This window comes from Pelodiscus sinensis, chromosome 17 (genome assembly GCF_049634645.1).
Source record: "Pelodiscus sinensis isolate JC-2024 chromosome 17, ASM4963464v1, whole genome shotgun sequence".
Classification (NCBI taxonomy): Eukaryota; Metazoa; Chordata; order Testudines; family Trionychidae; genus Pelodiscus; species Pelodiscus sinensis.
In genome coordinates, this window is record NC_134727.1 from 24,623,074 (window position 1) to 24,636,726 (window position 13,653).

General features: G+C 39.8%; 1 protein-coding gene across 4 annotated transcripts in view; it reads left to right on the forward strand.

The window, feature by feature from the left end:
- The window catches only part of SHROOM1 (shroom family member 1), an 82,284-nt gene that overhangs the window by 10,518 nt on the left and 58,113 nt on the right, over positions 1 to 13,653 (forward strand). The gene's annotated exons all lie outside the window — the stretch shown is intronic.

Below are 13,653 nucleotides of genomic sequence, written 5' to 3' on the forward strand. Positions count from 1 at the left end.
AGCAGCATGGTGCAACAATATTACAGGGATTGAGCAGTACTTAGTGGAAACAACAAATATTTCTTCATAACATTGTGGAAAACAATGCATACTAAGAGCTCCAAGTTATTGTTCTTTGCAATTTTTTTTCTCACACTAGAAATGTTTTAAAAATAAACTACACAGAATTTCAAAATGTCAAAACAAAGTATTGAAATGCGAACTTTTAAAATGTCTTGGTACCTCTTTTTTAAAAAGAGATCCATTTTGGCTGTCATTTTGCATTAGTTGGAGTTTAGGCACAAATTATAACATGCAGCAGGCTAGATCCAGATATCTTTCTCATGCTGAGTAACACTTTAAATCCACCAGTGGCTTCACTAAGTAAGGGTATCAGAATCTGGCCCACAGTAGGCATAATTATAGGTTGGGTTGGTATTGCCTCCTATTATTAAAATTGTCTGATGCCTCTTATTAGAAGACCCTGTCTTCATTTGCCAGATGTTTACCATTTAGGTTGAAATTTCCCATGGCTTATGTATTTTATTGGGTTTTTTTTAAACTTCATCCAAAACAGCTTCAGAGAAGGCAACTAGGGAAAATATTTTGTTTTGCACCTGTAAGAAAATTCTGACAGCTTTTTATTCGGACAGCTCTAGTGCTCTCTTGTGGGTTTTTTTTTTTTTTTTTTTTTTTTTTTTTGCTGTCCCTTATGAAAATCTGCCCAATTTGGCCAAGTTATAATTGCAGTTTTCTCTTACTCAGAGACTTTTTTAAATTTTTAGCAGCTTAAAATCCCTGCAGAGTCCATCCTCACTGAGCATGCTCAAACCTCTCACAGCCAGCGTGGGGAAGAGACAGGGTGTGGGAAGGGGCCTTATAGAAATAATAGTATGTGACAATGTAATTTAACTAAATTCATAGGCTCCAGGGGGCCCAATTAAGGTTATGCAGGCAACTTTAATGCTGATATTTCCTAACTTAGGAGTGTTTGACTTTGCAAATAAGTATTAATTTAACAGAGTTTTCTTGACCAAGACCCAGATTTCTAATTTAAAGAGGTAGGGGGGGAGAAGACCTATTAACACAATGAAAACATTTCAGGCCTTTAAAATAATAGATATAAACCTTTCTTCCCCCTCCCCCCATTGATAAGCAGTGCTTTTATAAACTTTTCAATAATGTTTGAATTTAGTTACCAGTAAAGTTTGGCTGTTATAAACAATGAAGCTCTTCTGAAATTAATGAAATCATGTCAATTTATAGCTGTGTAAGATCTGAGCCTTTAAGGACAAGGCAAAAATACTGATTTCAATGCCTAGAATTGATTGCCATAGAAGGAAACCATACAATCAAGGGGGACCATACATCATCTCTGTCTGATGGCCTTCTTCAGTTTATCGGTGTTCTTTGCTTCATTTTTCATTATTATTTCCACAATAGAATCTGTAGAAATGTAAACTTTCATGAAAATAGAGATACATTAGTTTCAATAGTACGTGAAAGATAAATTGCTTTGGATACTTCTTCTCCATTTCCTCCTGGCTGAGTTAGGGTGTGATGCAAAGTCCATTGAAAGGCTTCCATTGACTTCAGTGGGCTTTTGGAGCAGGCCTTTAAAATCTTTTAAATGCAAATTAGCCTCCAATGTGGAAAAAATAATAAAAGACTAGGAGGAAATGGGAAAAAAAAATGAAATTTCTTGGCTCTGTAAGGTAGCCACCATTAAGATTAATGTCCTCTCAAAATTACTGTTTTTGCTTCAGTGCATTTCTGTTTGTATCTCTGACATGACATGAAAATCATGGTAAGGTGTGCTATTAAAATTCATATGGAAACATAAAAGACAAAATTGAGTTGTAAAATTCTCACTAAGCCTACAAAGTGGGGTGGACAACTTTTCCTAACTTGCCTTATTATTATTTCATTATATTTTGCACCACAATTAAAAGATGTGGCATTTGGCTTCGCAGTACATCATCCAAATGCCGTGCAAAACTTGAACATGAGCGGGGCTCAGTTATAGCTCTTTGTACCAATTGTCCGGTTAAAAAGAAATGTAGGTCACCAAAAAAAAAAAGTCACCCATTCATCCATGCCGCCTTTGTCGCTTTGGACAAATTTTCTAAATTTTAACGATCTGGAAATTCTGTCTAGAAAATATCAGAGTGACCTCTCGTAGGTGAGAGCAGGGAATGAGATCACTCAGTTCAGACATCTGTTCTTGTACTGCTTTAAAATCATGTCAGGAGGTATGAAATAATGCATATACTATAAAAATCTCATAGTTTCAGTATTTACAAGGTAAGTATTTTATTATGAAATCTGGATATGAGGTGGCTTTGCCTAGACCTTTAAAGACAGCGGAGCAAGCTAGTTTAGTTTAGTTTCCAAGATATATAGATACAATTTTGATTGAAAAAGATATTGATAAGAAAACAACCCAGATAAAATGATGAGAAAGGGATTAGAACAAAATAATTGATCTGGATGAGTTGGTCTCTTGATGGGAAAGGGTATCTACATCTTCAGTTTCTGTAGCTCATAAAGAAAATGTTTAGAAACTACTGTACAGTTATTGCCTGTGCGTTGGACTCCAGGTAAGATCTGTCAGATTTTTGCTACTATGCAGGTGCTGTGTTTGAGGTTTTGTGGAGAAAGGTGAATATGTTTGCATATGTGGTGGTTCAGGAATAAGACAGACAGTTGTTGGAAGAAATTATTAAAGAGATTCATCTTGTGACAAAATGCTGGCTTTCTAGGGATCTCTGACCTGCTTACCTAAAGCTCCAGGAAAGTGTCTACATGTTAATCTGAATGACAGAGTAATTCTATTTTTCCTTTTTTATATCAGCTAGACTGTGTTTTGCACATTTCAAAGATGATAAAAGGTTTAGAAAACCAGATCCATGAGGAAAGGTTAAAAGACAAGTCATATTTAATCTTGAGAAAACAAGACTGAGGAGAGATCTGATAACAGTCCTCAAATATGTTAAGAGTTGTTATACAGAGAATGGCAATCAATTATTCTCCATGTCCACTCAGTAGTACTTGGCTCAATCTGCAGCAAGCAAGATTTAGATTAGAAAGTAGGGGAAATTTTCTAACTACAAGGATAGTTAAACTCTCGGATAGCTTTACAGTGGAGGCTGTAGTGGAACTTTTGAAGAGTAGGTTAGACAAGCACTTATCACAGAGAGTCTAAGTGTACTTAGTCCTGCCTCAATTTGGGGCTGGACCAAATGACCCTTTGAGGTCCCTTTCACCCCTTTATTCCCATTATTATTGGAAATGTGTGACCCATCCTCCAGCGGAACTGTGTAAGACCATGTATATGGTATTATGTAACTGATACCTCATTTTTCTCTCATACACAAATATGGTTCACTTGACCACATTCATTTCACTGTTGCAGATTTGTAATATTAAATTGATTTAAAATGTGAGTTCCTCCACTCCACATCATTGAAAGGACTACCATTGAATGACACTACTAAGATGAGGAAACTTAGCCATTGTGTTATACACCAAGAAATGTTAACTGTCATGTAATTTTGTTGTATTTACTAACTTGAAAATAATTTAGGCATAATCTGTGAAAATTTGAAAAGAGAATGGGTGTGTGTTCTAGTATATATTACACACACAAAAACCACACTAAAATATTATTAAGGTGGCAAAGTCAAGCACTCAGAAGTTAAGAAATGGCAGAATTAAGGTTATCTGTGCAATGGCCTGGGTAATAGAGAGAGTATCAAGCCACAAAATTCAGATCAGAAACTCTTGATGCCTCCAGAATTTAGTGGTTTGGGATCCAGAATTTTGGTTTTGCCCATCCATTTTAAGCATGACTGCTATCCAAGTTTGTGGTGTTCATCTGAAGGATTTTGATTCAGTGTTAGTGCTGTGGATAAATATGTTGCTGTTTGAAATGCTTCTAACCAGAATGACCCTATTTAAGAATGTATTTTGCAAAGCAACAGGAGTTAAAGATTCTATGGTGCTTTGTACATAATTGACAACATCCCCCTGAACAAACAGGGGTTCTGAGAGACAACTCATTTCTCAATTTTCCAAACTGCTCTCATTGGCTCTCCAGATTTGTAAATCTTTTAAGGAAACAATATCACCAGTTCCCATTTGGTCTAATAAGGAGACTCATCCAGATCATGGTATGTGATACGCACCCCACTTTGGCATGCTCAGAACATCAGCTGTGTGATATCTCAAGAGAACATAAACTCTCTGCTATACCATATGCCAAATGAGAATTTGAAAAACTAACAGCTCAGCTTGCATCTGGAATATTTGTTTCATTGAAGCTAAAAAATCTCCCCTACTAATTCTCCACAACAGCAGTACGCACATGTTCCACATTACTGGAGGATTTATGTTTAAGGACCTTTCCCATTAAAGATCAGCTGATCTCATGCTATTCATGTTTATGTCTAATCCACAAATAGTGTGGTCTTTCTGCTAATGGCAAATGTTCAATTTGCACCTGCTCATACTTCCCTCCTTAAAATCCCTCTCTGCTGTTGAACAAGGCTATTTTATATGACTTTATGTAAGACAATTCGATTGCAATGTGAAGGCTTTGCTCTGGTCCACATATAGATCTGTTAGGCACCAGATGGTTGTCCATCCTCCTTCATGCTTGGACTTCCTTTGGAGTTTGTGAAATGAAAATTATATTATGGGCCACATTCTGAAAACAACAAGGAGTCCGATGGCACTATAAAAACTAACAAATGTGCCCAAATGGGTGCCAAACATGCTCAGATGTGCTGCCAAAAAGTCCAAATTCTGGCTGTGAACATCCCATGGAAATGCACCCCAAGCACTCTTCCTCTGAGGATAGGAGTCAAATGCTTGGGAGTCTATGTGCAGAGGCCATAGGGTGGTAAGTGTTTCTGCATGAGAATGTATACCATCCCTCATTAACTCTTCCAGGATTCTTGATAAAGGCCCTGCATAGTCACATCTCTGCATGTTTGCAGGGTAGTCTGCTATGTAGCTACTGAGGGTGGCCTTCTGCCATGGACTGTGGCAACTGCCTGAGTTTTTGTGCTTTTCTTCTTGTAAATGTGTGTGTATGCATGATTTATAGAGATATGGTGGGTGAGGTAACATGTTTTATTGGACCAACTTTTGCTGGTTAGAGAGACACACTTTCAAGTTTACACAAAGCTCTTCTTCATATCTGAGAAATGTGCTAAGAATGTCACTCGGAATCTGAAGAGTGACAGATATTTTTTGGTAAGAACAAATATAAATTTCCTTTTTTCACAACACACAAGATTCCTCTGAATTTAACCCAGTTTCGCAGAATTCCAGACCAGAAGGGTCCATTGTGCTTATCTAGTCTGATTTTCTTTATGGCATAGGCTATAGAAGTTCCCAAAATAAATAGCTTCCTTTGAACAAGAACATATTTAAAAAAATCTTGATTTAAAAATGACGCATGCTAGAGAATCCACCAGGAACTTGATAAGTTGTTTCAGCAGTTAATTACCTTCACTATTAAAAATGTAAGCATTATAGCCAATCTGAATTTGTGTAGCTTCAGCTTCCCAGTCAATGGATCCTGTTATATGTTTTTCTGGTAGACTGAAGAACCATTATTAAATACTTGTTCCCCAAGCATGTGTTTGTAGACTGTAATCAAGTCACCTTTTAACTTCCTCTCATTGAGTCTATCACTCTAAGGCAGATTTTCTAATCCTTGAATCATTCTCATGGCTCTTTTCTGAACCCTCTCCTATTTACCACATTCTTCTTGAACAGAAGATGCCAGAACTGGACACAGATGTATATTATTATACTTGCCTGTAGTAAAACACAAATTATTTGCTTATGCTCAGTTTACCAAATCATCAAGCTTGTTCCATAACTATGTCCGGCCCTCTTCATTATTTACCACTCATCCGATTTTTCTGTCCATCCATCAGTGATATGTTATATTTCTTCCAGGTCATTGGAAAAAAAAATGCTAAAAAGCAAAGGGCCAGGAACTGAGTCCCTTCTGCGGCACCCCATTAGAAATACACTGATGAGCCCTCATTTACAACTATATTTTGGGACCTAGCAATTAGTCTGATTTTAATGCATTCAATATGTGCCATGTTAATTTTGTATCATTCTAGACTTCTAAACAAAATGTCATGCAGTATGCAGTTGTATGATTAAAGAAGTCCAGGTATATAATATCAATGCTAATTTCCATAGTTTTGGCCAAAGTCTCATGAGAACAGCTCACAATATCTTGAATGAAATGAGCTCTTTGAACCAGAGAATGTTTATTTTTTCTACAAGTAGCATCTGCTACTCAGTCAGTCTGGCTCCTGTTGCTGTCATGTGGTGTTTTCCAGCAGGGGATGAGGAATCACACACTGCAGACAGATGCTGAGACATAACCAAGCCTAGAATTACATGGGTGAGAATGATTCCATGATTTATCTATTTCTCCTCTACCCTTCCTCTCTTCCCATCTGTTCACATATTCCAAATGGCAGACCTCGTGGCATAGAATGTAGAAGATATATGGAAGCTCTTCCACAGACATAGGATATATAATTAGATACCTAAATCCATATTAAGTCACCTAATAAGTGGCATAACTTTTCAGAATGCTTCTGTAGTGTTGCTGAGTTGCTGACCTAGCAATTAGTCTGATTTTAATGCATTCAATATGTGCCATGTTAATTTTGTATCATTCTAGATTTCTAAACAAAATGTCATGCAGAATGCAGTTGTATGATTAAAGAAGTTCAGGTATGTAATATCAATGCTAATTTCCATAGTTTTGGCCAAAGTTTCATGAGAACAGCTCACAATATCCGTGCTCAGCAACTCTGAAAACTCTCTGTTTAAGTTAATAAATGTGGATTTGAGTGCTGAGGTCTTAAGTCTCTGAATCGGAAGATTTGGGGCTTATTTTTAATGAACCTCTGAAAATGTTCTCACAAAACATGTATTCAACATGTTACCTTCTAGCCCAGATTACTATGTAGACAGGACATGGGATTGGGAGCCAGGAAGCATGCAGTCTATTCCCAGATTGGTCACTGACTCGTTGTCAGACATTGAACAAATTATTTTGTAACTCTGAAGTTAGATCCCTGTGTAATGTAAGTGAAGTAAGATCTATAGATAAGTGCCATTTATGTATCCATTTGCACATGTAAAACCTTATGTTGTTCCTATTAACAGATGTCCTTCCCAAATTTTACATTTAAAAATTTATATTTTTTCATATTTGGACAGCATTTTTAGTCCCACGAAGTTTTTCAAGTACTCATTGGAAATTTTGCCTGAAATGTAGTTGGACTAACTCTTGTCAAATCTTTCTTGTTTCTTTCTATTTAATTGATAACACCTGCAAGTTTAGCAAGTCTTGTCAATTGAATGTAAAATATTCAGTCATTGTGTCTGTTATTACATGAGAAAGTAAATGAGACTTTCAACTTTAATTTCCTTGTATATCTTCTATAGAACTGTAGTGTTCCTTCACACATTAAGTAGTGAAACTAAAAATATAGTGAACCAATTATAACATATATTACATTTCTGAAATGTAAAAAACAATGTCCACAAAAGTCAAATCCTTATGTCCCTTGTTTTTCTGTTAATGTTATTTGTTCCTCATTATTTACATTCCTGGAACTTAATCTTGTGTTTCTTCCACAAAACTTCCCAACACTCTTATTGGAACAGGTACCAGGTACTTGGCTGGCACTGACATTTTTAGTTAGTGAAAAGAAATTCTTCTTAGTAAAACATAAATGTTAAACACATAACCCCGCATTTTATAGGTCAGGGTCACAAAGATGACAAGTGGGGAATGTAATGGTTTTGTATGTTGCTCTACCCACCCTATGTCTTCTGAAGTTCAGAGAAATTCCAAACTTTAAATGATTAACTGGTATTTTCCAGACTGCCAGCCAAATGAATGCTTAGCAGAAAGTGAAGATATGCCCACAGTCCTCAAAAGATTAATGAGTCAGATCTGCATTCAAGAGAGAAATTGGGCCAGATACTGCTGTCCTTATACAATCAAAACTCCCCCCTGTAGTCAAGGAAGCACCAATAAAACATATGTAAAGTAAGAAACATCTGCTCTCAGTCAGCAAATGGGCCAGATCCTCAGATGGGATAAATGGTGTAACCCTATTGAATCAGTGGAATTTTTGCCTGTGAAAGGACTACTAGATCAGACCATTTTCTGAGTTGGTATGTTTCCAAAGCATACTGGGCTAAGCCTTGTTTGTTCAGTAGGAAAAGGTACCAAGTTCTGGTTTTCGAACGTAATATTGTAATGCTCCCTCCCTTTCTTACATCTGATGGCAGTATTATTTATTTAGGCTGCCTGTAATAAGCACACCATTGTGCCTGAGTGTTGTGAGAGAAAACAGAGAGCTGGGCTCTGTCCTGGCTGTGTAACTATATCAACACGGGAACAGAAGCCCTCTTTATTTATTTATTTATTTATTTATTTATTTATTTATTTTTGCATTCAAAGAAAGGAGTGCATACTTCATGACAAAAGCAGGCATTAGTTGTTATTGCACCTCTGCAGCTGGGTCCTTGTCTCCTGGGGGAAATAAAGCATCCTTCTCTTGGTTTGCATGTTTCACTTTATTATGATATGGGGAAGAGAGACAAATGGATTGCAGCGCATTTAGTATGGGAGGGTGTATCTGCCCTGTAGCTGGCAGGTGTAAATTCCAATTGAAGGAGACATACTCTCATTAGCTCTGATCAAGCTAAAAACAGAAGTGTAGCTACCATGAGCAGTGTCATGATCTAGCCACCCAGAACAGGTCTTGGCCAGGATGGTACTTAGGGTCTCAAGCCTCCCACCCCTCATACTGCTGTCTATACACGTTTGGTTTTGGGGTGCGAGCTCAATCAGAACTAGTGCAGTTATAGCTCCTTACGCACCTTCCAGCCCTAATAGACATATCCTGACATCTGTCTCTTCTGGCTTAGCTTTCATCCTCTCCCCAGTGGGAGAAGAATGTATGCAGGGAAGAGTTTTACAAGGTTTTATTAAACATCATTTTGCTATCTGATTATGGTCGAGAAGGCGGCTTGAACAAATGCACCTGGACCTTGGTGGGGAAGGTGGGGAGGTTTGTAAGGGTCATTCGTTCTGGGGCAGTTCGTTCCACTGTCTGACTCAACCCTACGAAAGCTCTGTGTTTCACTTTACTCATATTGGCAAGAGCTTCATTGTGCAAAGGAGCAGAGCTGGCAACTCTGCAGAGTTCTCGGTGACCTTACAGGTGACAAGACCCTTCTTTTCACCTTCTGTGTATCTGTGAATCCACCTACCTCCATTCTCCGTTACATGCATGGATAATATTCACCGGGAGGCGGAAAGGATGGCAGCACTGTCTCCTGGAAGTCAAAAGACTTGGATTCTCTTCTGAGCGGTTGTGTGACCATGTCGCGTCCCCTCTCTGTACCTTCTCACTCTTTGTTTTGTCCATTTAGATTTTAAAGTGCCTAGGGAAGGGGTGGGCAGTAAGCGGCCCCCAGGCTGGATGCGGTTCACCAGGGTTAGCCACAGATTGCTGTTCTGGCCAATGGGAGCTTCAGGAAGCAGTGCGGACTGGGACACCACTTCCCGCAGCTCCCTTTGGCTGGGAGAAGTGAACCGCAACCAACGAGAGCTGCAAGTGGCTGTACCTGCGATGCAGAGGTAAGTAAAACGTCCAGCGGCCCTTCGGGGGCTAACCCAGGCAAACCACAGCAGGTTGCTTATTGCCCATCCCTGGACTTGATGTGCCTCTGTGGCTGATTACTCTTGGTGAGCTAGAGGTGAGCTAGGGCACTCCAACAGTAGTGTAGCTTGGACAGCAACAAGCAGTGACATGCTGAGCACTAACCTGCCTGTACCCAACAGTGTCTTCAGGGCAGCTAGTCTATGCTACCAATAGCTACTGCCAGTTCTACCCCAACTACTACTACTACTGTTTTTAGTACACTAGCTCTGTGAGAGCTAATGTGAGTATAGACACACCCCATATAGTTGTGCAGTGGCTAGCAAATCGAGTTCCTACCACAAGTGGGGCATTTAGTCACCATTGTAAGAACACTGTTCTTTTTTTGTTGTTGTTTTGGTCATCATTGCAGACAAAGCAAGGGAGAAGGCTTTTTGTGTTTGTTATATTTTAATAGAGACAAACGCTCCTTGCAGCTTTGCCTGAGTGAAGAATATTCAAAAACCTAATGAGAATCTTGGGATTTAGCCCATGATGCATTTGCAAGGCTTGTTAAATAGGCATTTAATATTGCCCTACATCTACACGAAGTCCTGTAAAAACATTAACTAAGGGGTAGAAAATGCTGAATAGTTATAACATGCTCTGGCTCTAATGCAGTGATCAGGGATTAACTTGAGTTGGAAGGATTCAAATGAGAAATGAATAAGTATGCCTGTGAGATCAGTATTTCAATCTTCTGCCTTAGTAACTAGGTTGACTTACTCGTCAGTGTAACCATATCTGTGATGACTATCGTTAGGAGTTGTTTTCCAGCAGTGTGATTCTGTGCCTGTCAGGCTGCTGATATTTGGACAATCTTGGGAAAGAGAGAGAGAAAAACAGGATTTTTTTTTTTTAATTTTTACTCTGTTTGTGCGTCCACTGACCTAGTTTTTGAAGTGAAGACTCGTAGCAACCATCTGTAGCCCTGGCGGTGCCAAGCAATGAAAATAACATTGTAAGGTAATATCTCTGATGGGTGATTTAAGGATTTTACAGGTAGTGTTTGATATTTTTGTTCAGCATTTTACTGTTTTTTTTAATTATTCTGCTTTCTTGAGCATACATTAATGCAGGCTACACAGTATAAGTTTTTGAGTGTTATGGGTGAATGAAAAAATCTTGAATAGAGTACTAATTGTAAAAATAAATGAATGAAAAAGAGAATCCAATCTCTCCCGTTAATGTGCCTGTTAATTCTCTTTTATCTGCTCATTGAATAGTTGTGTTTTTCACTTTATGCTTGATTTAAATCTTCTTCACCGGGCTGGGTAGCAGCCCCAGTTTGTTCTATATGAAGCTGAAGGATAAAGAACTATACAGGTTGGACCTCCAAAAACCAGCACTCCCGCTTCCTGTGTTTGTGGACCAGGAAGTCCTGGCTTGGAGCCTCAGTGGCACGAGGGCTGGCAGCTTGCAGCCCAGTGGCACTGGGGCTGGGACTGGAGCCAAAGCCCCAGTAGCACAGTCAAGGCCACAACATCCCCAGTAGCAGGGCTGGGGGTGCAGCAGCCTCGGTTGTGGGGTTTGGACCAGGGATGCAGCATCCGCAGCAGCTCTGATGGCAGAGCCAGGACGCGGCAGTCTGGGCTGCTGGGGCTGCAGCAGCCCGGCAAGGGGGGTGGCTAGGGCTGGCATCAGGGAGGGGAGACAGGCTAGGGGGCTGGTAGCAAGGGACCTACCCCAGTCCAGCAAATTCTCTCATTTGGGACCATTCAGGTCTCGGGGGTGCCGGACCGGAGAGGTCCAACCTGTACTGCATCCCAGTGGGCAAGCTCTCCTCTTCTGCATCACTATCATTCTATGTTCATTCCACCACTGAAGATTAGTGTCATTCAAAGTAACACAGTAGGAGTGCAGAATACATTCTAAAGAGGTGCACTTCCGGTAATAGACCCTGGTGAACCGCATCCAGCCTGGGGGCCACCAGGGAAAGATGGGGAGGGTTGGCCTCCCACTAGTTCGAATTAAGTGGCTACACAGCCCTTAATTCGAACTAGTTAATTCGAACTAGGTGTTAGTCCTCATAGAATGAGGTTTACCTAGTTCGAATTAAGTGCTCCACTAGTTGAAATTAAGTTTGAACTAGCGGTTTGTATGTGTAGCGCCTATTAAAGTTAATTCGAACTAACGTCTGTTAGTTCGAATTAACTTTGTAGTGTAGACATACCCTAAGGGCTCAGAGAAAAGAACCTAAAATATTATTCTTACAAAATCTTATATTTTCTCTTGGTTCTTAGGGCCTGACCCATGATTTTTGAACCCTTGGGGTTGACAATTCTGAGCATGATTGACAGAGGTGGGTTCATCTCCCAAGAGTGACAAGCTGAAGCAGGAAACAATGCTAATGATTCAGAAGGGAGTATTCTTCCCTCTGGATTTGTGCTAAAACCAATGCTTCTGCACAGTGTTAGCAGGTGCTGCACAGTTAGAAGTACTGTCTTTTTAGGATAACCTGCAAGACAGACAGCTGTGACGTGTGTAAGGGCAGGGCAATGGTTAATTCAGCATCTTAGGAAGTGATTCTTCGCTTTTTCCTGCCCTTTACTACCGCCATTGCATTCTGTATTAGTGGACATGTCTTCACTACAGGCAGCAATTGATCCAGCAGGTGTTGATTTATGGTGTAAGAAGCCATAAATTGACCACTATGTGGTCTCCAGTCAACTCTGGTACTTCAACTACATGAATAACGTAGGTCTGCTTATCACAGTATTTTCACTGCAGTAAGTCAACAGCTGATGCCGTCCCGTGGACATCGCTTATTCTTCTCGTTTTGGTGAAGTGGCATAGATCGACAGCCTGTGATGGCGTAGATAAGGCCAGAGATGGCTGTATTTCTGGACTGAATGAAGTGATACTATATAACTCAGACCAACTGGAGCTAACACAGATGATAGTTTTGCTTATTAACACTCTTGAAACACCTTTCCATCTTTGGATGAAAAATATTAGAGAAGTGCCTCAGAACTTCTTCTTTTTTTTTTTTTTTAATAGACAATGGGTTTTTTTTTTTTTAATTTCAGGCATTTCTTTTTTGGTGTATATATTAGAATCATTCTGTAATTTGCAAATGCTGCCTTTATATTTTAGTGGCAAGACTTCCAGTTGGCTTTATTCACCCCCTGGTACACAGATGCAGATTACACAGTTCTGCATCAGGAGGGCCAGCTGTAGCACTGTTTGCACAATTGTTCTTCCCAGAGCTTCTACAAGGGGATTTACACTCATAATGCCTCATACCCTCTCTGAGGGTATGTCTAGACTATACAGCTTTTCTGGGATACAGAAGGTATCCCGGAAACACTCTGCTGCGTCGAAAGAACGCGACTGCTTTTCTGAAAAAAATTACTGAAAAAATGCATCTGCTTTTCTGAATCCCTGTAAACCTCATTCTATGAAGAAGAAGGGGTATTCTGAAGGAGGCTTTTTTTTCCGACATTTGGCCCTGTGTAGATGGGCCAAATGTCAGAAAAGCCTCTTTTGGAAGAAAAGTGGAAAAAGATACTTTTCCCGACTTTTCTTTGTAGTGTAGACTTAGCCCGAGTGATTGCCCATTTCTATTCCACTATAGGCGTGTGCACATCCTGTGCCCAGTTGTTGGCTGTTTTTCCCTCCAAGCAGTATCTATCAGGGTGGCAGGAGCACTCTCGGCTCCCTGGTGCTCCTATGCAGAGGCATAAGGGGTGAAGCTGCCCCTGAGCTCCCTCAGTTCCTCCTTACCCCCCGTGATGGTTGTTGGAGCCCGTGTGTTTGCAAGTCTTTTCCGCCTACCTCTTCTATCTAGTTCCCATTTTTGCCTAGAGCTTATAAAAGTCATATTTAGTAAGTAAGGTTTTAGATTTTAAGGTGTTTGTTTCACCAGGTCCCACCTGGGTGCCAGTACCAGGGTCTGTGCCTATGA